Genomic DNA, 26,879 nt, shown 5'->3' with positions numbered 1-26,879 from the left:
ATTTAATACACATGTTCCACAGAACCACATAAAATTAGCTAACAAAATAGACATATATGCCATAAGTCATTCCACTTCAAGTAAATGTAGAGTTTCAAGATCAAAACTGAATTGTGCATCAGTACCAGTCCAAAAGGTAATGCTTTTATGCCAATTATTTTTCTATCATTCTTGCTGATTTTTAGCCCAATTTCATTATGGCAGAGCAGTAGTATGTGACTACAGCTTAGCTTTAGTGTCTATAGCGAGTCTAAGGTAGTGTGAGAAAAAACCTCCCGTCTCATTATTGGTTTAGACTGCTGCTGTCTTCTTCTTCCTGCAGTTCTCCCTCCTCTGATTGGCTGTTATGCATCAATATAACTGAATGACAGCCTAACCAGAAAGTAATTTCATGGAGTGCTTATCTCTATTACAGCAAGGGCAGAATAATTATAAAGCAGAGACTACTGAATCATTGGGGACAAAACCATGTAATAGCCACACATGCATCTGTAAATGAGCCTTAGGCCTCATGCACACGACCGTTGTGTGCATCCATGTCCGTTGTTCCGTTTTCCGTGATTTTCTGCGGACCCATTGACTTTCAATGGGTCCGTTGAAAACTCGGATAATGCACCGTTGTTCATCCGTGGCCGTGATCCGTGTTTCCTGTCCGTCAAAAAAATAGGACCTGTCCTATTTTTTTGACGGACAACGGTTCACGGACCCATTCAAGTCAATGGGTCCGGGAAAAAACACGGATGCACACAAGATTGGCATCCGCGTCCGTGATCCGTGGCCGTAGGCTACTTTCACACAGACGGATCGCTTTTTCAGAGCTGAGTTTTCACTTCGAAAACTCAGATCCGACAATATATTCAAACACAGAGGCGTTCCCATAGTGATGGGGACGCTTCAAGTTAGAATATACTACAAACTGTGTACATGACTGCCCCCTGCTGCCTGGCAGCACCCGATCTTTTACAGGGGGCTGTGATCTGGACAATTAACCCCTCAGGTGAGGGGTTAATTGTGTGTATCATAACCCCCTGTAAGAGATCAGGTGCTGCCAGGCAGGAGGGGGCACACCCCCCTCCCTCCCCAGTTTTAAATTCATTGGTTGCCAGTGGGCCCCCCCTCCCTCCCCTGTATTACTGCACATTCATTGGTGGCCAGTGGGCCCCCCCTCACTCCCCTGTATTACTGTACATTCATTGGTGGCCAGTGGGCCCCCCTCCCTCCCCTGTATTACTGTACACTCATTGGTGGCCAGTGGGCCCCCCTCCCTCCCCTGTATTACTGTACATTCATTGGTGGCCAGTGCGGCCCCCCTCCCCCCCTCCTAATTAAAATCCCCCCCCTATCATTGGTGGCAGCGGAGAGTTCCGATCGGAGTCCCAGTTTAATCGCTGGGGCTCCGATCGGTAACCATGGCAACCAGAACGCTACTGCAGTCCTGGTTGCCATGGTTACTTAGCAATTTTTAGAAGCATTATACTTACCTACGATGTCTGTGACCGGCCGGGCGCTCCTCCTACTGGTAAGTGACAGGTCTGTGCTATAAGCAATGCGCTGCACAGACCTTTCACTTACCAGTAGGAGGAGCGCCCGGCCGGTCACAGACAGCGAAGGTAAGTATAATGCTTCTAAAATTGCTAAGTAACCATGGCAAGCAGGACTGCAGTAGCGTTCTGGTTGCCATGGTTACCGATCGGAGTCCCAGCGATTAAACTGGGACTCCGATCGGAACTCTCCGCTGCCACCAATGATGGGGGGGAATTTTAATTAGGAGGGGGAGGGAAGGGGGCCCACTGGCCACCAATGAATGTACAGTAATACAGGGGAGGGAGGGCCAGGCGGACGCCAAAACGACTTTTTCCTTCATGTCCGTGGATCCTCCAAAAATCAAGGAAGACCCACGGAAGAAAAAACGGAGACGGATCACGGACCTACGGACCCCGTTTTTGCGGACCGCAAAAATAAACTGTCGTGTGCATGAGGCCTTAGTAAGGGGAATCTGTGAAGGAATAGGACCTACTTTAACCTTTTCAAGACCAAACCATTTTTCACCTTCGTGACCACGTCTAGTTTTGCAAATCTGACATGTGTCACATTATGTGGTAATAACTTTGGAACGCTTTTACTTATCCAAACCATTCTGAGAATGTTTTCTCATGACACATTGTACTTTATGATAGTCATAAATTTTTGTCAATATCACCTTTATTTATGAAAAATCCCTAATTTACTAAAAATTTAGAATAATTTGCAATTCTCAAAATTTTTATTTCTCTGCTTTTAAAACAGAACGTGATACATCATAAAATATTTATTACTTAACATTCCTCATATACTACTATTCCTCATGTTGGCATCATTTTGTAAATGCAATTTGAATTTTTTAGGACATTAGAAGGCTTAGAATTTTAGTAGCAATTCTTACAATTTTTAAGAAAATTTACAATACCAACTTTTTAAGGACCAGTTCAGGTCTTAAGTCACTTTGTGGAAACCGCCCATAAATAACCCCATTGCAGAAACTACACCCCTCAAGCTACTCAAAACTGATTTTACAAACTTTGTTAACCCTTTAGGTGTTCCACAAGAATTAAAGGAAAACGGAGATGAAATTTCTAAATTTCACTTTTTTTGATGATTTTCCATTTTAATACATTTTTTCTTTAACATGTCAAGGGTTAACAGCCAAATAAAACTCAATATTTATTACCCTGATTCTGCGGTTTACAAAAACACCCCACATGTGGTGGTAAACTGATGCAAGGGCACACGGCAGGGCGCAGAAGAAAAGGAGGGCCATATGGTTTTTGGAAGGCAGATTTTACTGGACTGGTTTTTAGATGCCATATCCCATTTGAAGTTCCCCTGATGCACCCTTACAGTAGAAACTCCCAAAAAGTGACCCCATTTTGGAAACTAGGGGATAAAGTGCCAGTTTTATTGGTACTATTTTGGGGTACATATGATTTTTTATTACTCTATATTACGTTTTATGTGAGGCAAAGTTTTTATTTTTTGTAAGATTCAGAGTAGATCGTGTGCTATTTTTATAGAGCAAGTTGTTACGGATGCAATGATATCAAATATGTCTACTTTCTTTGTTTGTTTTTCAGTTTTACATAATAAAGCATTTTCTTTTAAAAAAAAAAATATGTTTTTGTGTCTCCATTTATTGAACACTTTTTTTTATATTTTTCTTATGATCGGCTTGTACAGGGTCTTGTTTTTTGTAGGAAGAGGTGACGTTTTTATTTGTACCATTTTTGGGTACATATGCATTTTTGTTTATGGGGCAAGGTGACCATACCAAAAATTGGTTGTTTTGGAACAGTTTTTATTTATTTATTTTTACAGCATTCACCTCTATATGTATACTTTTTCTTATTTATTTAAGTTTCACACAATAATAGCATTTTTGAAACCAAAAAAATGACGTTTTAGTTTCTCCATAGTCTGAGAACCATAGTTTTTTTATTTTTTGACTGATTGTCTTAGTTAGGGTCTCATTTATTGCGGGATGAGGTGACAGTTTCATTGGTACTATTTTGGGGGGGATATGCCTTTTTGATCACTTGATGTTGCAATTTTTGTGATGTAAGGTGACAAAAAATAACTTTTTTACACTTTTTTTTTTTTTTTACGCTGTTCAGCTGAGGGGTTAGTTCATATTTTTATAGAGCCAGTTGTTACGGACACGCTGATACCTAATATGTATACTTTTTAAATTTATTACACTTTAACGCAATAATAGCATATTTGAAAAAAAATAAATGATGTTTTAGTGTCTCCATGTTCTAAGAGCTATATTTTTATATTTTTTAAGCAAAGTTATTATGTAGGGGCTCATTTTTTGCGGAATGAGGTTACAGTTTTATTGGTACCATTTTGTAGGACATACGATGTAAGGTGACAGAAATTGAGTTTTTATTTTTTATGGTGTTTATCAGACTGGGTGGATCATGTAATATATTTATAGAGATGGTCGTTACGGACGCAGTGATACCCAATATGTGTAGATAATATTTTATTTTTATTTTTTAATCTCTTATAAATGAGCGGATATAGGAAAAGGCAATTTATTTAATTTTTAATTTCCCTTTTTTTTTTTTTTTTAACTTTTTTTTTACACTTTTTTATCAAGTCCCTCTTGGATCTTGAAGATCCAGTGGGGCTGATGGCTGTACTATACTTTTCAATGCTCTTCATTGCAAACTATAGTACTATCAGGTTTCCTGATCGATGGCAACACCGGTTGAGAGAGCACCCTCCCTCTTTTAACCCCATAGATGCTGCTGCCGTGGCATCTACGGGGTTATAGCAGAGTGTCAGCATATAGCTGACACTCTCTCATTTAGCAGGACAGAAACAGGGGGAACAGATGGGGGCAGGGGGCTCAGATCGGGGCAGTGAACAGTTAATGCCAGGGGCCGGCATGTGCAGAGCACAGCAGGCAAAGTTAAAAGCAAGCGACACAGATGGGCAGCTGGCGCTGATCAGGCAGAGGACACGGAATGGGCTGGCAGGACACATTACAGCACACAGATGGGGGCTCAGATCAGGCAGGGGGCACAGATGAGGGGCACAGATTGTGGGAAAGGATCAGCTAATGCCTGATTTCAGGCTCTGATCTGCAGAGTGAAGATCAGAGCCTGAAACCGACATTTTTACATTGCTGCGCTCCAATTGGTTAGTCTGCATAGACTAACCAATTGGAGCAGGTAAGGAATCCCAGCTGCTGTGTCTTTGTGAATAAACTTCTTTTGATTTTTTTATGAAAGTAAAGAGTCCTACAACCAGGACGCGTTTCGGCATGTAAGCCTTTCTCAACAGGTACATCCAAAAAGAAAAATCAAGTCATATATAGCATATAGTACCGCCCATTTAGGGACGTCTCCACCCATTCTGGTGGGTTGTATTCAATCAATAATCAATCAGCTAATGAAACAAAGTGAAATAAAGTAACACATGGCAGAGATTTGTTTTCTACCTTATTGAAGAATCTAAATGTCCTTTTTCGTCATAAGGCTGAGGTCTAGAGAAAATACATAAAAAATGTATATTAACCATTTATATCAAACATATTGGTCTGTTTATAAGAACCTTACAAATGTGTGACTTCATAGTCCCTGTTTAGACCCCTTGGATGCAGTGTATCCAGAGTATATATCCAAAAGGCCTCTCTTCTAAGGAGAAGTCTTTTGACATCGCCTCCTCTTCTAGGTCTCTTTACCTGTTCCAACACTTGAAACCGCAACTGTGCAATGGTATGTTTGAATTTTTCAAAATGATATGGGACCGGTAACATGAGTTTTTTTGTCCTTATATCGGATTTATGCTTACTAATCCGATCCCTCACTGCCTGTATTGTCTCACCCACATATAACAGGCCACAAGGACATTTAATAAGATATATTACATTTGCTGAATCGCAAGTAAAAAAAACTTTTACTCCAAAACTTTTCCCAGTATGTGGATGATGAAATGAGGGGCCTTTAATTACATGGGAGCACTGTAGACAATACAGGCAGGGGGAAGTACCCATCCGCGGAGTGGATATCCGTTGCTGTTTCAATATAGCTTTAGTACTACCCAAATCCGCATGTACTATTTTATCACGGTAATTGGGATTCCTTTTATTGCAGATGAGGGGGGGATGTTTAAATTCATCAACCTGGGGATATGATTTATTCAACAAGTGCCAATGTTTCCTGACTGTATTATCAATACCCACATTGAATGGATGGTATTTATGAATCAACGCAATTCTCGACATTTTAACCCCATATTTTAGGACCTTATCCCCTTGTATCCCTTCCCTTCAAAACGGTCAGTGGATAACCACGTTCCTGAAATCTTTCTGTCATTTCTGCTATTCTTATACTTTGTGTAATTGGATCTGAGACTATTCGTTTAACTCTTTGATATTGAGACCTAGGGATCGCTTTCTTTAGGGACACAGGGTGGGCACTCTTAAAATGGAGTATGCTATTTCTATCAGTGTCCTTACGATGAATATCTGTGGACAAATAGCCACTAGGGTCTTTAACGACCCTTGTGTCTAGGAAACTCACCATATTGGTGTCACTAGTGACTGTAAATTGTAAACCATCAACAGCAGTATTAAGGTGTTCCATGAAACTGGATAGGGTCTCACGTGGCCCCGCCCATATGCAAAAAATATCATCGACAAATCTTTTCCAGATAGTGAAATTTTTGGGGAATAATTCATTATTGTATACATTATTTTCCTCAAAAGTCGACATAAATATATTTGCATAGGGCGGGGCCACGTTTGACCCCATCGTGGTGCCACGCCTCTGCAGGTAAAATGTCGCCATGAATAAGAAATAATTTTCATACAGGACAAGATGTAATAATTCAAGAAAAAATTCTTGTTCTAATGTTGTATAATGGGTCCCACTCAATGTGGTTGAAACAGCTTGTATACCCTCCTGATGACCAATGGGGGTATACAGACTCACAACATCAATGGTCACCAGGAGGCTCTCAGGGGGAACTGGACCCAATTCAGCGATAATCTTAAGAAAATGTGGTGTATCCCATAAGAAGGATTTTGTAGACTTTACCAAAGGGGTTAAAACCTTTTCTAGGACAACCGCTGGAGGGGATAAGATGGATCCCACTGAGGACACTATAGGGCGTCCCGGGGGATCCATCAAGGTTTTGTGGACCTTTGGCAAAATATAGAGGACCGGAGTCCTTGGAGTATGATTCACCAGAAATTTACAAAGATGTTGATCAATTACACCCAAGATTGAATAACGTTCAACTATCGCCATGATCTTATGTTTAATTCCAAACAGAGGATCCGTATTCAATGGTTGGTACGTGGATTGATCTGACAACTGTCGCATAACCTCTTGTATATATTTCAACTTGTCCATTACAACAATGGAACCACCTTTATCAGCGGGCTTAATTATCAGATCTTTATCCTCTACCAACAACTTAATAGCTCTCTTTTCACTGACAGAGACATTATGTCTTAGGTGCAAGTCACCCCTCTTAATAGAGTCCAGTTGTTCCCGTACCTCCCTAGTGACCAGTTGTACTGTACATAGGTTTCAACTGGGTGATATGTCTTTGGAGGCATAAATGTAGATTTATTTTAAGACCTAAGTCAGCCAGACGTAGGCCGGATCTTGTCTCTATAGGCTTCACATTCAACTGCTCTCCAGGGGGTCCAGCAAAATGCGCTTTCAGTCTTACTTTTCTAAAGAATTGTTGCAGATCAACGTCCATTTGAAAAGAATCAAAGTCGGCTGTTGGACAAAACGACAGACCCCTTTGCAAGGCCTGAATCTGCTCAGAGTCCAGACACCGGGATGACAAATTTATAACTAACGAGGGGGTCTTACCTGAGACAGGGTTTGTACCATCTGGCTCTGCGTCGCCCCTGATGTTCCGCCGGTGGTGCTTCCGCCCCGCTTCTCCGGAAAAAAGGACGAGTATCGCGAGAGCTTGCTGACTCGCTGCCGGAACTTGAACTTTGATATCTCGCGGGTCTTCGGTATCCGGCCTGCGATCTCAAGCCGGTGTCTTGCCATTTATAGACTCGGTTAAGGTAGTAATCCTCGCTGTCGCGCAGGAACTTTGATATTTTCTTCTCTTCGGTTTCTTGTTTGTAGGTTGCTATCTGTGTGTCCACAGCTTCTTTGAGCTTTTCAAAATCGTCAGAGGACAGTGAATCACGCAACTGTTGTTCGGTGCTATTCACTTGTTCTTTTATTTCAACAATGGCTTTTTGAATGCGCTTAATAGTTAGAAGTATGAGGTCATATGAACATTTGTTTATGATGTGTTCAAAATCCCTGCAATATTCTGTGTCTTCAGGGAAAAAAGTCGGACGTAGATGGACTCTAAGACCTTGCGGTATCCTGCCAACCTTATGATATTCGGCTAAGGTGGCCACATGCAATTCATATGAGGTAAGTCTTCTTAATTCTCTTTCCAAGTGTCGCTTTTTAAACTCACTTGTAGGAATATTCAAGAATTCAGAATCAGACGTCACCTGTGATAGAATCGGTTCGGCATCTGCATTATCAAAGCTGAGAGTAACATTTGTAGTACTCATTTGGGATCGGTGGTGCACGGCCAGATGAATCAAATAATCAAATGAAAGAAACAGGTCAGTACTTCACCTTCGTGTTGCACGCTGCACGGGAGAGGAGCAACCTCCAATATATAACAGGTAAGGAATCCCAGCTGCATCGCTAAATGGGCGGTACTATATGCTATATATGACTTGATTTTTCTTTTTGGATGTACCTGTTGAGAAAGGCTTGCATGCCGAAACGCGTCCTGGTTGTAGGACTCTTTACTTTCATGAAAAAATAAAAAGAATCTTATTTACAAAGACACAACAGCTGGGATTCCTTACCTGTTATATATTGGAGGTTGCTCCTCTCCCGTGCAGCGTGCAACACGAAGGTGAAGTGCTGACCTGCTTCTTTCTTTCCTTCTTTCATTTGATTAACCAATTGGAGCGATTGCCGACAAGGGACCACTCTGATTGGTCCCTTGCCAGCATTACTGGACTGTATGATGTCCCTGACAGTAGCAGTGCAGGGGCAGAAACTTTAATCCAAGCGTTTTGCAGCGCTTGGATTAAAGAGCTGCCATGACGTTTATACACGTGCTATCTGTACGGATACCCACAAATAGCACGTATATAGCCGTATGGCAGTCGTGGAGGGGTTAAGACTTCCATCAACATTTCATAACAAAGAGCCTTAGGCCCCTTGCAGACGAGCGTGTCCGAATTAGGTCCGTGTCCGAATTAGGTCCGAATTAGGTGAGTCTGCGATCAGGGAAAATCGTGCAAGTAGGTACGCAATTGCAGTCAGTTTTGACTGTGATTGCATTCCAATGTTCAGTTTTTATCTCGCGGGTGCAATGCGTTTTGCACGTGCGTGATAAAAAACTGACTGTGGTACCCAGACCCGAACCCAGACTTCTTCACTGAAGTTCAGGTTTGGGTTAGGTGTTCTGTATATTTTATTATTTTCCCTTATAACATGGTTATAAGGGGAAATAATAGCATTCTTAATACAGAATCCTTACTAAAATGTGGCTTTAGGGGTTACATTTTTTTTATTTGTTTTTACTCACCTCATCCTGTTGTTTGCGCAGCCGGCATCTTCTTTCTTCTTCTGGATAAGGTGAGTTCTTTTTTCTTTATTTTTTAACCCCTCAAGCCACATTTTAGTAAGCATTCTGTATTAAGAATGCTATTATTTTCCCTTATAACCATGTTATAAGGGAAAATAATACAGTAAATTGACTTTTATCAATTTACTAACATCATCTCCAAGCAACCATGGGTGAAAATCGCACCGCATCCACACTTGCTTGTGGATGCTTGCTATTTTCACGCAGAACTATTCATTTGTATGGGACCTGCGTTGCGTGAAAAACGCAGAATATAGAACATGCTGTGATTTTCACGCAACGCGCAAGTGATGCGTGAAAATCACTGCTTATCTGAACAGCCCCGTTGAAGTGAATATGTCCGGATTCAGTGCAATCCGTTCACCTCAAGCATTGCACCCACATGGAATTCAACCCCATATGAAAGGGGCCTTAAGCCTCTTTCACACGAGCGTGGCGTATTGGCTTCGGATGCGTTCAGGGTGCATTCAGTGAAACTCGCACCATTTTGCAAGCTTAGTCAGTTTTGTCTGCAATTGCGTTCATTTTTTTCCGCACGAGTGCAATGCGTTTTGATGCATTTTTAATGCGCGTGATAAAAAACGGAAGGTTTACAAACAACATCTCTTAGCAGCCATCGGTGAAAAATGCATTGCATCTGCACTTGCTTGCGGATGCAATGCGTTTTTCACTGAAGCCCCATTCACTTCTATTGGGCCAGGGCTGCGTAAAAAACGCAGAATATAGAACATGCTGCGTTTTTCACTCAATGCAGAACTGATGCGTGAAAAAAACGCTCATGTACTCAGACCCATTGAAATGAATGGGTCAGGATTCCGTGCGGGTGCTATGCGTTCACGTCACGCATTGTAACCGCGTAGAAAAATCGTTCGTGTGAAAGGGGCCTTACTCTCCTCCCTCTATAAGGCAGTTTGCTCTGCCATGCTCAACTTCCTAAATGAAGGATAGAGCAGAGCATGCACATGATGTCAGCTCTGGGCAAACCAGACCTGTTAGATCCATGTTAAAACAGCAGCACATTTAGCTATGTACAGGAGTTGCACAGACTGTACAGCAATAAAATAGTATGAATTTGTAATTAAGGCTACTTTCACACTAGCGTTCAGAGCGGGTCCGTCTGATGTCTGCTCAGACGGATCCGCTCCTATAATGCAGACGTTTGTATCCGTTCAGAACGGATCCGTCTGCATTATAGTTTGAAAAAAATTCTAAGTGTGAAAGTAGCCTGAACGGATCCGTCCAGACTTTACATTGAAAGTCAATGGGGGACGGATCCGTTTGAAGATTGAGCCATATAGTGTCATCTTCAAACGGATCCGTCCCCATTGACTTACATTGTAAGTCTGGACGGATCCGCTTGCCTCCGCACGGCCAGGCGGACACCCGAACGCTGCAAGCAGCGTTCAGGTGTCCGCTTGCGGAGCGGAGGCTGAACGCTGCCAGACTGATGCATTCTGAGCGGATCCGCGTCCACTCAGCATGCATTAGGGCTGGACGGATGCGTTCGGGGCCGCATGTGAGCCCCTTCAAACGGAGCTCACAAGCGGACACCCGAAAGCTAGTGTGAAAGTAGCCTAAGACTGTTTAGAAAGTTGCTTAATTTTACATTTAGGAAACAAATGAATAGTGATGAGCGGGAGGTGCCATATTCGATTTTGCGAATATTCGCATGAATATTCGCATGAATATTCGTGTTATATTCGTCGAAATCGAATATTCGCAATTATTCCAATTATCGCAAAATTATTTTTTCGCATATTGCGAAAATTTATCTTGATAGTATAAGGCAACGTTCCTATGCTAATGACTATGGCTAGGCTAATATGTGTATTTTACGAAATTTCGTAATATTGCTCTAACTTCGTCTCTTAGAATATTACGAATATTCTAAAAGACGAAGTTAGAGCAATATTAAGAACATTTGCAAAAGTCGAAATTGCGATGCGAGTAATATAACACGAAATAGTCGCATGAAGATTTAAACTTAGCACTGCTATATTCCATATTCTAGCCTAATATGGAATATAGCTGTGCTAAGTTAGCACTGCTATATTAGGCTAGAATATGGAATATAGCTGTGCTAAGTTGAAATCTTCATGCGACTATTTCGTGTTATATTACTCGCATCGCAATTTCGACTTTTGCAAATGTTCTTAATATTGCTCTAACTTCGTCTTTTAGAATATTCGTAATATTCTAAAAGACGAAGTTAGAGCAATATTACGAAATTTCGTAAAATACACATAGATTGTATTTAAGCTAATATACTGCTATAGTAATAATTTTTAATAGTGTACATATTTTACAAAACTTAAGTTCAGAAGAGGCAAAAAAAAATTACAGGAAAAAAAAGGGATTATAGCACTATATTAGCTAAATTACAATCTATATGTGTATTTTACGAAATTTCGTAATATTGCTCTAACTTCGTCTTTTAGAATATTCGTAATATTCTAAAAGACGAAGTTAGAGCAATATTAAGAACATTTGAAAAAGTCGAAATTGCGATGCGACTAATATAACACGAAATATTCGCATGAAGATTTCAACTTAGCACTGCTATACTCCATATTCTAGCCTAATATGGAATATAGCAGTGCTAACTTAGCACAGCTATATTCCATATTAGGCTAGAATATAGAGTATAGCAGTGCTAAGTTGAAATCTTCATGCGAATATTTCGTGTTATATTACTCGCATCGCAATTGCGACTATTGCGAAATTTCGTAAAATACACATATAGATTAGATTGTAATTTAGCTAATATGGAATATAGCAGTAAGTTGAAAATGCCACTGACTAGAGCAGCCAGGAAGCCAGGAATCCAAAGGACAGGTAAGAACAACTTTAGGGAAGTGGGAAAGAAAAAAATATAATAAAAAAAAAATAAAAAAAAAGAATATTCGATTTCGCGAATATATAGAATGATATTCAAAATATTCGCGAAATCTCGAAATTGCGATATTCGAGAAAAAAATTTGCAATTCGAATATTCGCGCTCAACACTACAAATGAATAACAAACAAATAAGTGCAAATGTATCTACAGTGTCAGCAGGTTGTGATTGTTACTGCAGATGTAGTTACTAGAGATGAGCAAAGTTTTAAAAAATTTGATTCAGCAGCTTTTCAAAGTTTGACAACAAATTTGATTTGTTACGAATTAATTTGTCACAATTTTCTATGTTAAAACCCTATTCAGCCTATCAATCAATGGAACCATTTTTAACAGCTGCTTAGATCTAATGGCCGTTAAAAACAGTAATACATTAGTGCAATATGGCCTTTTGGGTTAAAAAAATGTAATAAAAAAATCACTCACCTCATTCACTTGCTCACGCAGAAGTAGTACTCTCCTGTCTAAGGACCTGTGCTGACTGTGATGACATCACCGCACGCTCCCAGCGTGATCACATCTTGATGTCATCGTCATCACGTGATCATGCTGGGAGCACACGGTGACATCACGCTAATCACGCAGGTCCTTCGGCTAGTCTTTTGCACTCAAGAGAGGAGCAGGCTGGATGAGGTGGATGAGGCGAATATATATATATATATATATACACATACACTGCTCAAAAAAATAAAGGGAACACATAAATAACACATCCTAGATCTGAATTAAATAAATATTCTTCTGAAATACTTTGTTCTTTACATAGTTGAATGTGCTGACAAAAAAATCACACCCAAAAAAAAAAAATGGAGATCAAATTTTTTAACCCATGGAGGTCTGGATTTGGAGTCACCCTCAAAATTAAAGTGTAAAAACACACTACAGGCTGATCCAACTTTGATGTAATGTCCTTAAAACAAGTCAAAATGAGGCTCAGTAGTGTGTGTGGCCTCCACGTGCCTGTATGACCTCCATACAACGCCTGTGCATGCTCCTGATGAGGTGGCGGACGGTCTCCTGAGGGATCTCCTCCCAGACCTGGACTAAAGCATCTGCCAACTCCTGGACAGTCTGTGGTGCAACGTGACGTTGGTGGATAGAGCGAGACGTGATGTCCCAGATGTGCTCAATTGGATTCAGGTCTGGGGAACGGGCGGGCCAGTCCATAGCATCAATGCCTTCGTCTTGCAGGAACTGCTGACACACTCCAGCCACATGAGGTCTAGCATTGTCTTGCATTAGGAGGAACCCAGGGCCAACCGCACCAGCATATGGTCTCACAAGGGGTCTGAGGATCTCATCTTGGTACCTAATGGCAGTCAGGCTACCTCTGGCGAGCACATGGAGGGCTGTGCGGCCCTCCAAAGAAATGCCATCCCACACCATTACTGACCTAATGCCAAACCGGTCATGCTGGAGGATGTTGCAGGCAGCAGAACGTTCTCCACGGCGTCTCCAGACTCTGTCACGTCTGTCACATGTGCTCAGTGTGAACCTGCTTTCATCTGTGAAGAGCACAGGGCGCCTGTGGCGAATTTGCCAATCTTGGTGTTTTCTGGCAAATGCCAAACGTCCTGCACGGTGTTGGGCTGTAAGCACAACCCCCACCTGTGGACGTCGGGCCCTCATATCACCCTCATGGAGTCTGTTTCTCACCGTTTGAGCAGACACATGCACATTTGTGGCCTGCTGGAGGTCATTTTGCAGGGCTCTGGCAGTGCTCCTCCTGTTCCTCCTTGCACAAAGGCGGAGGTAGCGGTCCTGCTGCTGGGTTGTTGCCCTCCTACGGCCTCCTCCACGTCTCCTGATGTACTGGCCTGTCTCCTGGTAGCGCCTCCATGCTCTGGACACTACGCTGACTGACACAGCAAACCTTCTTGCCACAGCTCGCATTGATGTGCCATCCTGGATAAGCTGCACTACCTGAGCCACTTGTGTGGGTTGTAGACTCCGTCTCATGCTACCACTAGAGTGAAAGCACCGCCAGCATTCAAAAGTGACCAAAACATCAGCCAGGAAGCATAAGAACTGAGAAGTGGTCAGGTCACCACCTGCAGAACCACTCCTTTATTGGGGGTGTCCTGCTAATTGCCTATAATTTCCACCTGTTGTCTATCCCATTTGCACAACAGCATGTGAAATTGATTGTCACTCAGTGTTGCTTCCTAAGTGGACCGTTTGATTTCACAGAAGTGTGATTGACTTGGAGTTACATTGTGTTGTTTAAGTGTTCCCTTTATTTTTTTGAGCAGTGTATATATATATATATTCATAGAAAATCAACACAGCACTCTTCCTATAAAAGACGCAGTGTCTTTTTTTCACACATGTGACACAAAATAGGCAACGTTTCAATCCCCTTCCGGGATCCTTCTCAAGCCAAGTGATCCCGGAAGGGGATTGAAACGTTGCCTATTTTGTGTCACATGAGTGAATAAATACACAGCGTTTTTTACAAGAAGAGTGCTGCGTTGATTTTCTATGAATATACAAGCCTGTTGACAAAGGCGAGACGCTTGCACCGGATAATCTCTAAAGTGAGTGCTGCCGGAATTCACATACTATTATACACTGCTCAAAAAAATAAAGGGAACACTTAAACAACACAATGTAACTCCAAGTCAATCACACTTCTGTGAAATCAAACTGTCCACTTAGGAAGCAACACTGAGTGACAATCAATTTCACCTGCTGTTGTGCAAATGGGATAGACAACAGGGGGAAATTATAGGCAATTAGCAAGACACCCCAATAAAGGAGTGGTTCTACAGGTGGTGACCACAGATCACTTCTCAGTTCCTATGCATCCTGGCTGATGTTTTGGTCACTTTTGAATGCTGGCGGTGCTTTCACTCTAGTGGTAGCATGAGACGGAGTCTACAACCCACACAAGTGGCTCATGTAGTGCAGCTTATCCAGGATGCCACATCAATGCGAGCTGTGGCAAGAAGGTTTGCTGTGTCTGTCAGCGTAGTGTCCAGAGCATGGAGGCGCTACCAGGAGACAGGCCAGTACATCAGGAAACGTGGAGGAGGCCGTAGGAGGGCAACAACCCAGCAGCAGGACCGCTACCTCCGCCTTTGTGCAAGGAGGAACAGGAGGAGCACTGCCAGAGCCCTGCAAAATGACCTCCAGCAGGCCACAAATGTGCATGTGTCTGCTCAAACGGTGAGAAACAGACTCCATGAGGGTGATATGAGGGCCCGACATCCACAGATGGGGGTTGTGCTTAGAGCCCAACACCGTGCAGGATGTTTGGCATTTGCCAGAGAACACCAAGATTGGCAAATTCGCCACTGGCGCCCTGTGCTCTTCCCAGATGAAAGCAGGTTCTCACTGAGCACATGTGACAGACGTGACGGAGTCTTGAGACGCCGTGGAGAACGTTCTGCTGCCTGCAACATCCTCCAGAATAACCGGTTTGGCATTGGGTCAGTAATGGTGTGGGGTGGCATTTCTTTGGAGGGCCGCACAGCCCTCCATGTGCTCACCAGAGGTAGCCTGACTGCCATTAGGTATCGAGATGAGATCCTCAGACCCCTTGTGAGACCATATGCTGGTGCGGTTGGCCCTGGGTTCCTCCTAATGCAAGACAATGCTAGACCTCATGTGGCTGGAGTGTGTCAGCAGTTCCTGCAAGACGAAGGCATTGATGCTATGGACTGGCCCGCCCGTTCCCCAGACCTGAATCCAATTGAGCACATCTGGGACATCATGTCTCGCTCTATCCACCAACGTCACGTTGCACCACAGACTGTCCAGGAGTTGGCAGATGCTTTAGTCCAGGTCTGGGAGGAGATCCCTCAGGAGACCTTCCGCCACCTTATCAGGAGCATGCTCAGGCGTTGTATGGAGGTCATACAGGCACGTGGAGGCCACACACACTACTGAGCCTCATTTTGACTTGTTTTAAGGACATTACATCAAAGTTGGATCAGCCTGTAGTGTGTTTTTTTACTTTCATTTTGAGTGTGACTCCAAATCCAGACCTCCATGGGTTGAAAAATTTGATTTCCATTTTTAATTTTTGTGTGATTTTGTTGTCAGCACATTCAACTATGTAAAGAACAAAGTATTTCAGAAGAATATTTAATTAATTCAGATCTAGGATGTGTTATTTTTGTGTTCCCTTTATTTTTTTGAGCAGTGTATATATATATATATATATATATATATATATATATATTGTGAGGGATTAGCTCTATCTCCGTGGTCTCAGTCACAATATTCTCGCTGACAACCGTGTTGAATGTACAAACAGTACATTTATTTTGATACCAGCACCAGCAAACACGATACAAAATGAAAACCTACCCATCTGGGCTCTACCTAAACATATAACATGATCCCTGACTCACCTATACAGAGTGCTGTTCACACATGGAACATAAATGCGGCTTTCTCCAGCCATACAGACCAGCAGCTTCCGGGCTGTGACCCTTCAACACATTCTGGGGGATTGTGGCCCAGTAGTCCTCCCAACTCTGGTCTTGTGACTCTTGTTCCCAGGCGTCAAGGTGTCCCCCAAAGTTCCGGCTAGCGCCTAGCCCCGTGGCTTCTTAGCCTTGCCCTGCTGAGACCACACTGACAGAGCCTCACCAGGCCTCTGTCTGTACATCCCCCACTAACTGACACCCACATATATGGGGTATTGTCAAGAGGAAGATGAGAGACACCAGACACAAATCAGACGAGCTGAAGGCCTCTATCATACAACCTGGGCTTCTATAACACCTCAGCAATGCCACAGGCTGATCGCCTCCATGCCATGCCGCATTGATGCTGCAATTCACGCAAAATTAGCCCGACCAAGTATTCATTGCATATACTGTACATACTTTTCAGTAGGCCAACATTTCTGTATTAAAAATAATTTTTAATTGGTTTTGTCTAATATTCTATTCTATTTTTGGGTACTGACTTTTGGGTTTTCATTAGCGATAACCATAATCATCAATATTAAAAGAAATAAACGCTTGAAATAGATCACTGTGTTTAATAAATCTATAGAATATATGAGTTCCACTTTTTGAATTACTGAAATAAACTTTTTTTATTATACTCTAATTTAATGAGATGCACCTGTATCTCTGTAGCAATCTTGCAATAGTGTAGCTTTCATTTTGATGTATAATCGCTTGAGTGACATAAACTTCTGTCCTATAATTGTCTGCAGAAATTCAGTAACATTAATTTCATGACAACCAAACAAACATTCTACAAAACTGTGATTCGTTTAAGTGGATGTTTTTAGAATAAGTATGTTACTCAATCTTTAATATGTTAAACTAGCAGTATTAAGAGCAAATGGCTTTAATATGCTATAAAATACAATTATATAATTCATAAACGTATCCTAGCACGAAAAGTTAAGTTTATATCCAATTTCTGTAATCTCTTAATCACGCTGTCTTCATCTCTAGGACAGAACGTTATATTTTGTTCAGAAGTCGTAAAATCATAAAAATCATCGGGAATGCAGTACGTAAGAGATAGGCTTTGTTACCTCGGTGCACAATTGTCTGTTTAATATCAGATTCATTATAATTGTATATACTTCACCAATTATAAATAATAAAGGTAATAAGGATATAAAAACATTATCATTTGTTTAGTGGTGTATCCTTAAAAGGGTTGTTCCACAGTAAATGTTATTTTAATATAACTCATCAGGAAAAACAAGTTATTTTTGTACCGTAATTTACTTTCTGTTACTTTCTGTAATTTACTTTCTCCTTACTTCAAAATAATTGTGCTCCCTGTGTCTAATGCTACATTCACACAAACGTCAGACGCATTCTGCCCTCACCTCGATCGCTCAGACGGAAGGGCGGAAGTCCCATTGCATTTCCCAGTCTAGCCATTGCATGACGCGCCGGAGAGGGAGTCTACGTCAGTGGAGTCACATGACACAAAAGTGACTGCGCCATTGGTCAAGTACCATATTTAAAGACCTCATGATTCATTAGAAAATTTGCCCCTCCTGATGAAGCATTAAAGCGAAACGTGCGTCGAGGAGCACGCCAAACGGAGCCAGCCCATACTTATACTGCACTTGGATACAGGGTAAGAGAATGAGACTTTGATCGGCCGGATTACATACATGGTAGCATCTTTGATGCACTCTTATAGGATGTCGGCTTCAACATAAGCATGCTATTTATACCCTGTCTATGCCCCAGCTGTATGTATCTTTGGAGTTAGATAGCTGTTAGCACAGCCAGAGCCAGCTTGGATATTCTATGCTGACCTGGCCGTTGATATACAGCTTTTCCATAGTTAGGTAGCTGGATGCATAGCGATTACCCACTGCTGCAATAGTGATTTATATGTGGACTGTCTTTGATGGCACTCTGAATGGTCTCTATATCTATGTATTAGTTTATGTTTTTTATGTCATTTAATAATAATAATAAAGAAACTATTTTAATGGATACTATATAGTACCGATTCTCATTTTGTTGATATGTATTTTATTTCCTTGTCCGTTCCGTTTTTTTTGCTGATTTCAATGTGCTATCCGCATCCATATGTCCCTTCTGTAGCCCCGCAAAAAATATAGAGCATGTCCTATTCTTGTCCGTTTTGTGGACAAGGATAGGCATTGTTACAAAGGATCCACAAAAAAACGTATGCAACACAGGTGTTACACAAACGTCATCCATATTTTTTACGGACCTGCATTTTGCGGACCGCAAAATACATATGGTCGTGTGAGTGTAGCCTAATCTGTATATAAATGTGCATATCCATGTACTGAGATGGTCGCACATGCTCAGTTCCATTCTTCAACTGGCACCAGCCATATCTACTGTTAGGGCTCTTTCACATGAGCGGATGCCGTGCGTGGAATCTGCTGTGTGAAAGACAGCCAAGCCCCACTCCGGACAGCAGAGACATGGAGCAGTAACATGACTGATAATGCTCCGTGCCTCTCTGTTATCTTTTTACTACAAAATCACGGGGACAACTTTATCTCACTGTGATTTTGTAGTAAAAAGATCACAGAGAGGCAAAGAGCATTATCAATCATGTTACTGCTCCGTGTCTCTGCTGTCCAGAGCGGGGTTTGGCATTCTTTCACGCAGCGGATTCCATGCACGGCATCCGCTCGTGTGAAAGAGCCCTTAGAAGTTGTGACAATTATGAGGAGAGCGATGCAGCCGAAAGGACATACCCAATGACAAAGGATACTGCAGAGAATCTAGCAGAGCAATTGGAGCAATGAATGGGGGGAGCTCATGGTTCTAGCTGTTGAAATCTGATTGGTTGCTATAGGGAACTAAGCCAGTCCAACTTTACACCAATGAGTGTTATTCTTCAGTTTTTTTCATGCACATGAAAAACGCATCAAAAACTGCATCCACGCAGAAAAAAGCTGAAATAATAAATGCAAGCGCAGACAAAGCTGATTGAACTTGCATGCAAAACCATCAGTTTTTCCCTGAGCAGATCTTGACACAGGCCATTTTTCTGGTGTGTTACTGTGCTTTTACTGAACATTACCTTTAGGCCCCTTTCACACAAGCGAGTTTTCCGCGCGGGTGCAATGCATGACGTGAATGCATAGCACCCGCACTGAATCCTGACCCATTCATTTCAATGGGTCTGTGTACATGAGCGTTTTTTTTTCACGCATCAGTTCTGCGTTGAATGCATCCGGACCTAATCCATATAGTTCATGTGAAAGAGGCCTTACAGATAAATTGGGACATTTATTAAAGGGGTCCTTTCACTTCAGCAAATAGCATTTATTATGTAGAGGAAGTTAATACAAGCCACTTACTAATGTATTGTTACTAGCCATATTGCCTCCTTTACTGGCTGGATTCATTTTTTCCATCACATTATACACTGCTCGTTTCCATGGTTATGACCATCCTGCGCTCCAGCAGCAGTAGCCGTGCTTGCACACTGTAGGAAAAATCAAAAGCCTATGTGTGCTCTAAAGGTCCTGGCCACCAGAGAGGCCTGCATTTTTTCCAAGAGGGTGCATGATTGACCACCACTGATGGATTGCAGGGTGGTCATAACCATGGAAACGAGCGGTGTATAATGTGATGGAAAAATGAATCCAGACAGTAAAGGAAGCAAGATGGATATAGATTAGTAAGTGGCTTGTATTAACTTCCTGTACATAATAAATACCACTTGATGAAGTGAGAAAACACCTTTAAGTGATTTATGCCATAATAATGACATATTTACATTGCAGATTTTGTCACATGCCATTTTTGCAGCAAAATGTGTGACTTTTCCCCCTCGTCACCACTTTTCAGAAGTGTTGAAAAAAGAGGGCGTGGAGCTTGTGGCGCAGCAGGAAATCACATTTATCTTTATTACCGCCAGTTTTCCAGCATGAATAAAAAGAGAAATCTATAGCAGCTAGGAGGGTGCCGTAGATTTCAGACTGTCGAATGGCAAGTAGAAGGATGCGTCTCTAAAAAGACTTTGTTGCATCTTCTGGCGGCATATCAAGAACGGTAAAAAAAAAAAAAAGCATCTTCAGAAATGTCCCTCAAAGTTTTTGGAACACACATTCTGGCACACATTCTGTGCAAGTAGAAATAAAGAGTAAAGCAGAAATACAGGCCTTCATTGAAGAACTAGGACATCACACAACACAAAGCATGAGGTAGATTTGTATTCATCACACATGCTGTTTACCTCTTGTAAATTAGTTCATGTAGTTAACAGACTAATAAAATCCTGCGTGAAGCAAATGGCCAACCAGCAAAAGAGCAAAATTGCCAAACATAGCCAATGTATGAGAAGGAAAGTATGCTTTGTGCTAAACATAATCTCCATCATCCAATGCATTTTAATGTTATTAATACTACATTATGGGAGAAATTAGAGATGAGCGAATCGAAGCTAACGAAGCGGAATTCGATCCGAATTGCAGGAAATATTTGATTCGCACCAAATCTGAATTTCCTCCAGCTTCGTGGTAACGAATCACGTTTTTTCCTACAATGGCTGCTGCATGTGTTAGTACATGGAGCAAGGAACTCTGGGAAAGAGGGATTACCCACAATGCCATGTATGCAGCCAGTCAGCAGCCAGCCAGTCCTGTGATGTCACAGCCCTATAAACAGCCTCAGCCATCTTGGATGCTGCCATTTTCCATTGTACTTAGAGCAAAAAGAGGCGTTAGCAGGCGCTAGGGACAGTGCTAGGAAAGACAAGAAAATGTATATTTTGCTCAATAGAAGTTCAGGGAAAGAGCATTAGAAGTGTAAGGAAAGGATAGGGAGGAATTATTGCACAGTATTGAAGCAGAACAGGGTTCAGTAGGGGAGTTTACAGCCTGGGTAATAGGAACAATCCTATTACACCTTGCTGCACTGACTGGGGATCCAAATTGCCATTATACAGCTCTGTAATTCCAGCAAACCATTCTTGTTATTGGGGTGCAAAAGCTGTTTGATACAGCCATTAACAGGGTTTATTACAAGGAAAGATTTCTACGTCTCATTTGCCCTTGGGCGGTGCAGTTATATGTTCTAAATAATTTTTGGGCTTGTGTTAGTGGGAAAAAAATGGTTTATTAGCCATTGTGTGGTGAAGTAAGAGAATAACAGCCCATTTTGGCGTGAATTAGTGGCAAAAAAATATATATATTATTTGCCGTTCAGTGGTGTAGTTATAGGTTCTAAAGCCTTTTGTGGAGTGTATAAGTGGAAAACAATAAGGGCCTATTTGCCGTTCAGCGGAGCAGTTACAGCCAGGTCCATAAATATTGGGACACCGACACAATTCTAAAATTTTTGGCTCTATACACCACCACAATGGATTTGAAATGAAACAAACAAGATGTGCTTTAACTGAAGACTGTCAGCTTTAATTTGAGTGTATTTACATCCAAATCAGGTGAACGGTGCAGGAATTACAACAATTTGCAAATGTGCCTCCCACTTGTTAAGGGACCAAAAGTAATGGGACAGAATAATAATCATAAATCAAACTTTCATTTTTTAATACTTGGTTGCAAATCCTTTGCAGTCAATTACAGCCTGAAGTCTGGAACGCATAAACATCACCAGACGCTGGGTTTCATCCCTGGTGATGCTCTGCCAGGCCGCTACTGCAACTGTCTTCAGTTCCTGCTTGTTCTTGGGGCATTTTCCCTTCAGTTTTATCTTCAGCAAGTGAAATGCATGCTCAATCGGATTTAGGTCAGGTGAGTGGCTAGGCTATTGCATAACATTCCAGTTCTTTCCCTTAAAAAACTCTTTGGTTGCTTTTGCAGTATGCTTTGGGTCATTGTCCATCTGCACTGTGAAGCGCCGTCCAATGAGTTCTGAAGCATTTGGCTGAATATGAGCAGATATTGCCCGAAACATCTCAGAATTCATCCTGCTGCTTTTGTCAGCAGTCACATCATCAATAAATACAAGAGAACCAGTTCCATTGGCAGCCATACATGCCCACGCCATGACACTACCACCCAGGGCCGGCACAAACCATATAGGCGAACTAGGCGTTCGCCTAGGGCGCCGGTCTGCTGGGGGCGCCCTGGTGCGCTCCCCCTGACTGGGGCTGCAGCCCTGGTCGACAGGGCGAGCGGCTTTTGAGCCGCCCCCAGCGCCATTACAGGGGGGCCAGGAGGTGGAGGTCCTTTTTAAATATGGCAGAGCAGGCATCTGCTTACCCTGATTGCAGGTGCCTGCTCTGCCAGTAAATTACCGGAGGAGAGGAGGCTGGGGCGGCAAGCGAGGCTGTTCTAGCAGCTCCCCCCTCCTTCCTCGCGCGCCCTCTGTGATGCCGGAATATGACGTCATTCCAGCCCCGGCATACTAAACTGCCGGAGGACTGAAGATCTGTGTTTGACTGTTTGACTGTTTAAATGTTTGACTGAGTGAGTGTCTGCCTGTGTATTTATGTCAGTGAGTGAGTGTATGTATGTCTGTCTTTCTGTCAGTAAATGTATGTGTGTCTGTCTTTGAGTATCTGTGTGTATGTCAGTGAGTGAGTGTATGTCAGTGAGTGTGGATGTCTGTCGGTCAGTAAGTGTCTGTGTGTTTGTCAGTGAGTAGGTGTATGTTTGTCTGCCAATGAGTGAGTGTCTGTCAGTGAGTTTCCATGTGTGTTTCAGTAGGTAGGTGTATGTCTGTCAGTGAGTGTCTATCAGTGAGTGAGTGTGTGTCTGTCTGTCAGTGAGTGTATATGTGTCTGTCAGTGAGTATGTCTGTCAGTGAGTTTCTGTGTACGTCATTCAGTGAGTGTCTGAGTGTGTGTCTGTCAGTGAGTGTATGTCTGTCTGTCAGTGAGTGTATGTCTGTCTGTCAGTGAGTGTCTGAGTGCGTGTCTGTCTGTCAGTGTGTGTGTGTCTGTCAGTGAGTGAGTGACATGAGGGGGCGGCAAAATGGATCTTTGCCTAGGGCAGCAAAAATCCTTGCACCGGCCCTGCTACCACCACCATGCTTCACTGGTGAGGTGGTATGCTTAGGATCATGAGCAGTTCCTTTCCTTCTCTATACTCTTCTCTTCCCATCACTCTGGTACAAGTTGATCTTGGTCTCATCTGTCCATAGGATATTGTTCCAGAACTGTGAAGGCTTTTTTAGATGTCGTTTGGCAAACTCTAATCTGGCCTTCCTGTTTTTGAGGCTCACCAATGGTTTACATCTTGTGGTGAACCCTCTGTATTCACTCTGGTGAAGTCTGCTCTTGATGGTTGACTTTGACACACATACACCTACCTTCTGGAGAGTGTTCTTGATCTGGCCAACTGTTGTGAAGGGTGTTTTCTTCACCAGGAAAATAATTCTTCAGTCATCCACCACAGTTGTTTTCCGTGGTCTTCCGGGTCTTTTGCTGTTGCTGAGCTCACCGGTGCGTTCCTTCTATTTAAGAATGTTCCAAACAGTTGTTTTGGCCACACCTAATGTTTTTGCTATCTCTCTGATGGGTTTGTTTAGTTTTTTCAGCCTAATGATGGCTTGCTTCACTAATTGTGACAGCTCTTTGGATCTCATCTTGAGAGTTGACAGCAACAGATTCCAAATGCAAATAGCACACTTGAAATGAACTCTGGACCTTTTATCTGCTCATTGTAATTGGGATAATGAGGGAATAACACACACCTGGCCATGGAACAGCTTAGAAGCTAATTGTCGTATTACATTTGGTTCCTTAACAAGTGGGAGGCACATATGCAAACTGTTGTAATTTGTACACCGTTCACCTGATTTGGATGTAAATACTCTCAAATTAAAGCGGACAGTCTGCAGTTAAAGTACATCTTGTTTTGTTTCATTTCAAATCCATGTGGTGGTGTATAGAGCCAAAAATGTTAGAATTGTGTCGGTGTCCCAATATTTATGGACCTGACTGTACAGAATTTTTCGCCCCATAACACGCACTTATATCGCATTTTATATCGTCTGCGATGTATCAGCTGGAGGGGGAAGGGAGGAGGGGCCGGTGTCATGCAAATGCGGCGGGGCCAGTGTGGTCACTGTACTCCGGCCCCGCCGCTCACTCACTTCCTTAATGTCTAAACCTTTTATAATAATAACTTTTATTGAAGTTCCGATCCCCAGCCCCCTCTGTACTACTTACTAAATGTCCTGTAGCAGGCAGATCAGGGTGGGCGGCCGGCCTTAACTCACTGATGTCACGTGCCTGCGCCACCTACTTCACTCATAAAGTAGGCGGCGCAGGCACGTGACATCAGTCAGTTACGGCCGGCCGGCCACCCTGCTCTGCCTGCTACAGGACATTTAGTAAGTAGTACAGATGGGGCTGGGGATCGGAACTTCAATTAAAGTTATTATTATAAAAGGTTTAGACAATAAAGCAGTGAGTGAGCGGCGGGGCCGGAGTACAGTGAGCGCAACGGCCCCGCCGCATTTTCATGCCACCGGCCCCTCCCACAGGTTTAGCTCCGGTATATTAGGGCATCTGTGGATGCCACTATTATGGGGTGAGGGATCAGTGGATGCCACTATTAAGGGGTGGGGGGTATGTGGATGGCACTGTTATGGGGTGGGGGATCTGTGGGTGACACATATATAGCAGTGCCATCCATAGATCCACCCCCCATAACAGTGCCATCCACAGATCCCCCTCCATAACAGTGCCATCCACAGATCACTCCCCTATTACAGTGCCATCCAGATATCACCCCCCCCATAACAGTGCCATCCACAGATCACCCCCCCATAACAGTGCCATCCACAGATCTCCCCCCATTACAGTGCCATCCACAGATCACCCCCCCATAACAGTGCCATCCACAGATCCCCCCATAACAGTGCCATCCACAGATCCTCCATAGTAGTGTCACGCACAGACCACAGCACACCTTTTGGTTCAACCTTTTTTTTTTTTCTTATTTTCCTCCTCAAAAACCTAGGTGCATCTTATGGGCAGGTGCGTCTTATAAAGCAAAAAATACGGAATATGTTCTAAAACCCATTTTTGCGTGTATTAGTGGAACAAAAATAAGTATTTGCCGTTGTGTGGTAAAGTGAGAAAATTAAGGCCCATTTTGTTGTGTATTAATAAAACACCAAAAAGCTATTAGCATAAATATCTCATGTGGAGTTATTCGTATAGCACCTATAAAGCTCAAGGAGCTACCACACAAGTAATTATAATCAATAAGTTCTTTATTAAACATCCATATACAGTACATTAATAAAATATACAAATAAGCAGCAATCATGAGAACACAGCAGTGTTACAAAAAGTTTAAAAACAGAGTGAGCTCCAGACCATAAGGGACTAGTATCCCAACAATTAAAGCAGTGTCAGACCAGTGGGGCTCATATGGCAAAGTGCACACCAGGTGTAAATAATGGTACACCGTAAGCATAATCCATGCCTAGCGGTGTGAGCCTGCGTGCACCGCTACAGAACTGGAACTGCTAAAGGGACAGGAAAGTACAAGCAATCACATATCTTACTGACCCTGATCTGGAGCAGCCGCCCGACGATCGTTTCGCTTCACGCTTTCTCTTGGGGCATACAAGTTTGTTGTGTATTAATGGCAAAAAATATATATATATTTGCGTTCAGCGGTGCAGTTATTTTTTCTAAAGCCCTTTTTGGCGTGCATTAGTGGAAAAACAATATACATTATTTGCCGTTCAGCGGTACAGTTAAATGTTCTAAAGCCCTTTTTGGCGTATATTAGTGGCAATAAAATAAATATATTATTTGCCGTTCAGCGGTGCAGTTATATGTTCTAAAGCCTTTTGTGGAGTGTATAAGTGGGAAAAAAAGGGCTTATTAGCAGTTGTGTGGTGAAGTGGGGTGTTTTAATTTACTATTTATTTGATCTATGTCAGACAGAGAAGTTCCATGCCCTGCACAGGGGAGTGGCAGAGGCCTAAATGTTCCTGGCACAGGCACAGGTCACAGCAGATTAAGGGTGCATGGCAGCAGGAGTCGCAGCGAGAGGCCTGTGCTCCCGGTGTCATCTAGCGGTCGTGTCTGGACCAGCAACCCAGCGGTTCTTAAATGGTTGACTTGGTCATCCTTTTCATCCCAAGTGACATCAGACACCTCCAGCCAAGAATATGTGGGTTTGTCAGACACAACCCTTAGTTGGCATGGCCCAGGAGAAGGCCCTGTGCCCTCTCCTGTCCTCAACCTGCCTCTGTCCTTTTTTGCTCCCCCAGCCAGAGAAGTATTATATGCTGTGGGCTTAGCTCCACTGTACAGCGAGGATGACATACTAGAGGAGAGTCAGCAGCTACTGGCCAGCCAAGATGTGGAGGAGACATCCGCCGCTTCCTCCGGTAGGTGGGCAAGTAGTGATGAGGAGAGTGGCGTGGGAGATG

This window comes from Bufo bufo, chromosome 4 (assembly GCF_905171765.1).
Source record: "Bufo bufo chromosome 4, aBufBuf1.1, whole genome shotgun sequence".
Classification (NCBI taxonomy): domain Eukaryota; kingdom Metazoa; phylum Chordata; class Amphibia; order Anura; family Bufonidae; genus Bufo; species Bufo bufo.
This window is presented reverse-complemented; position numbering follows the sequence as displayed.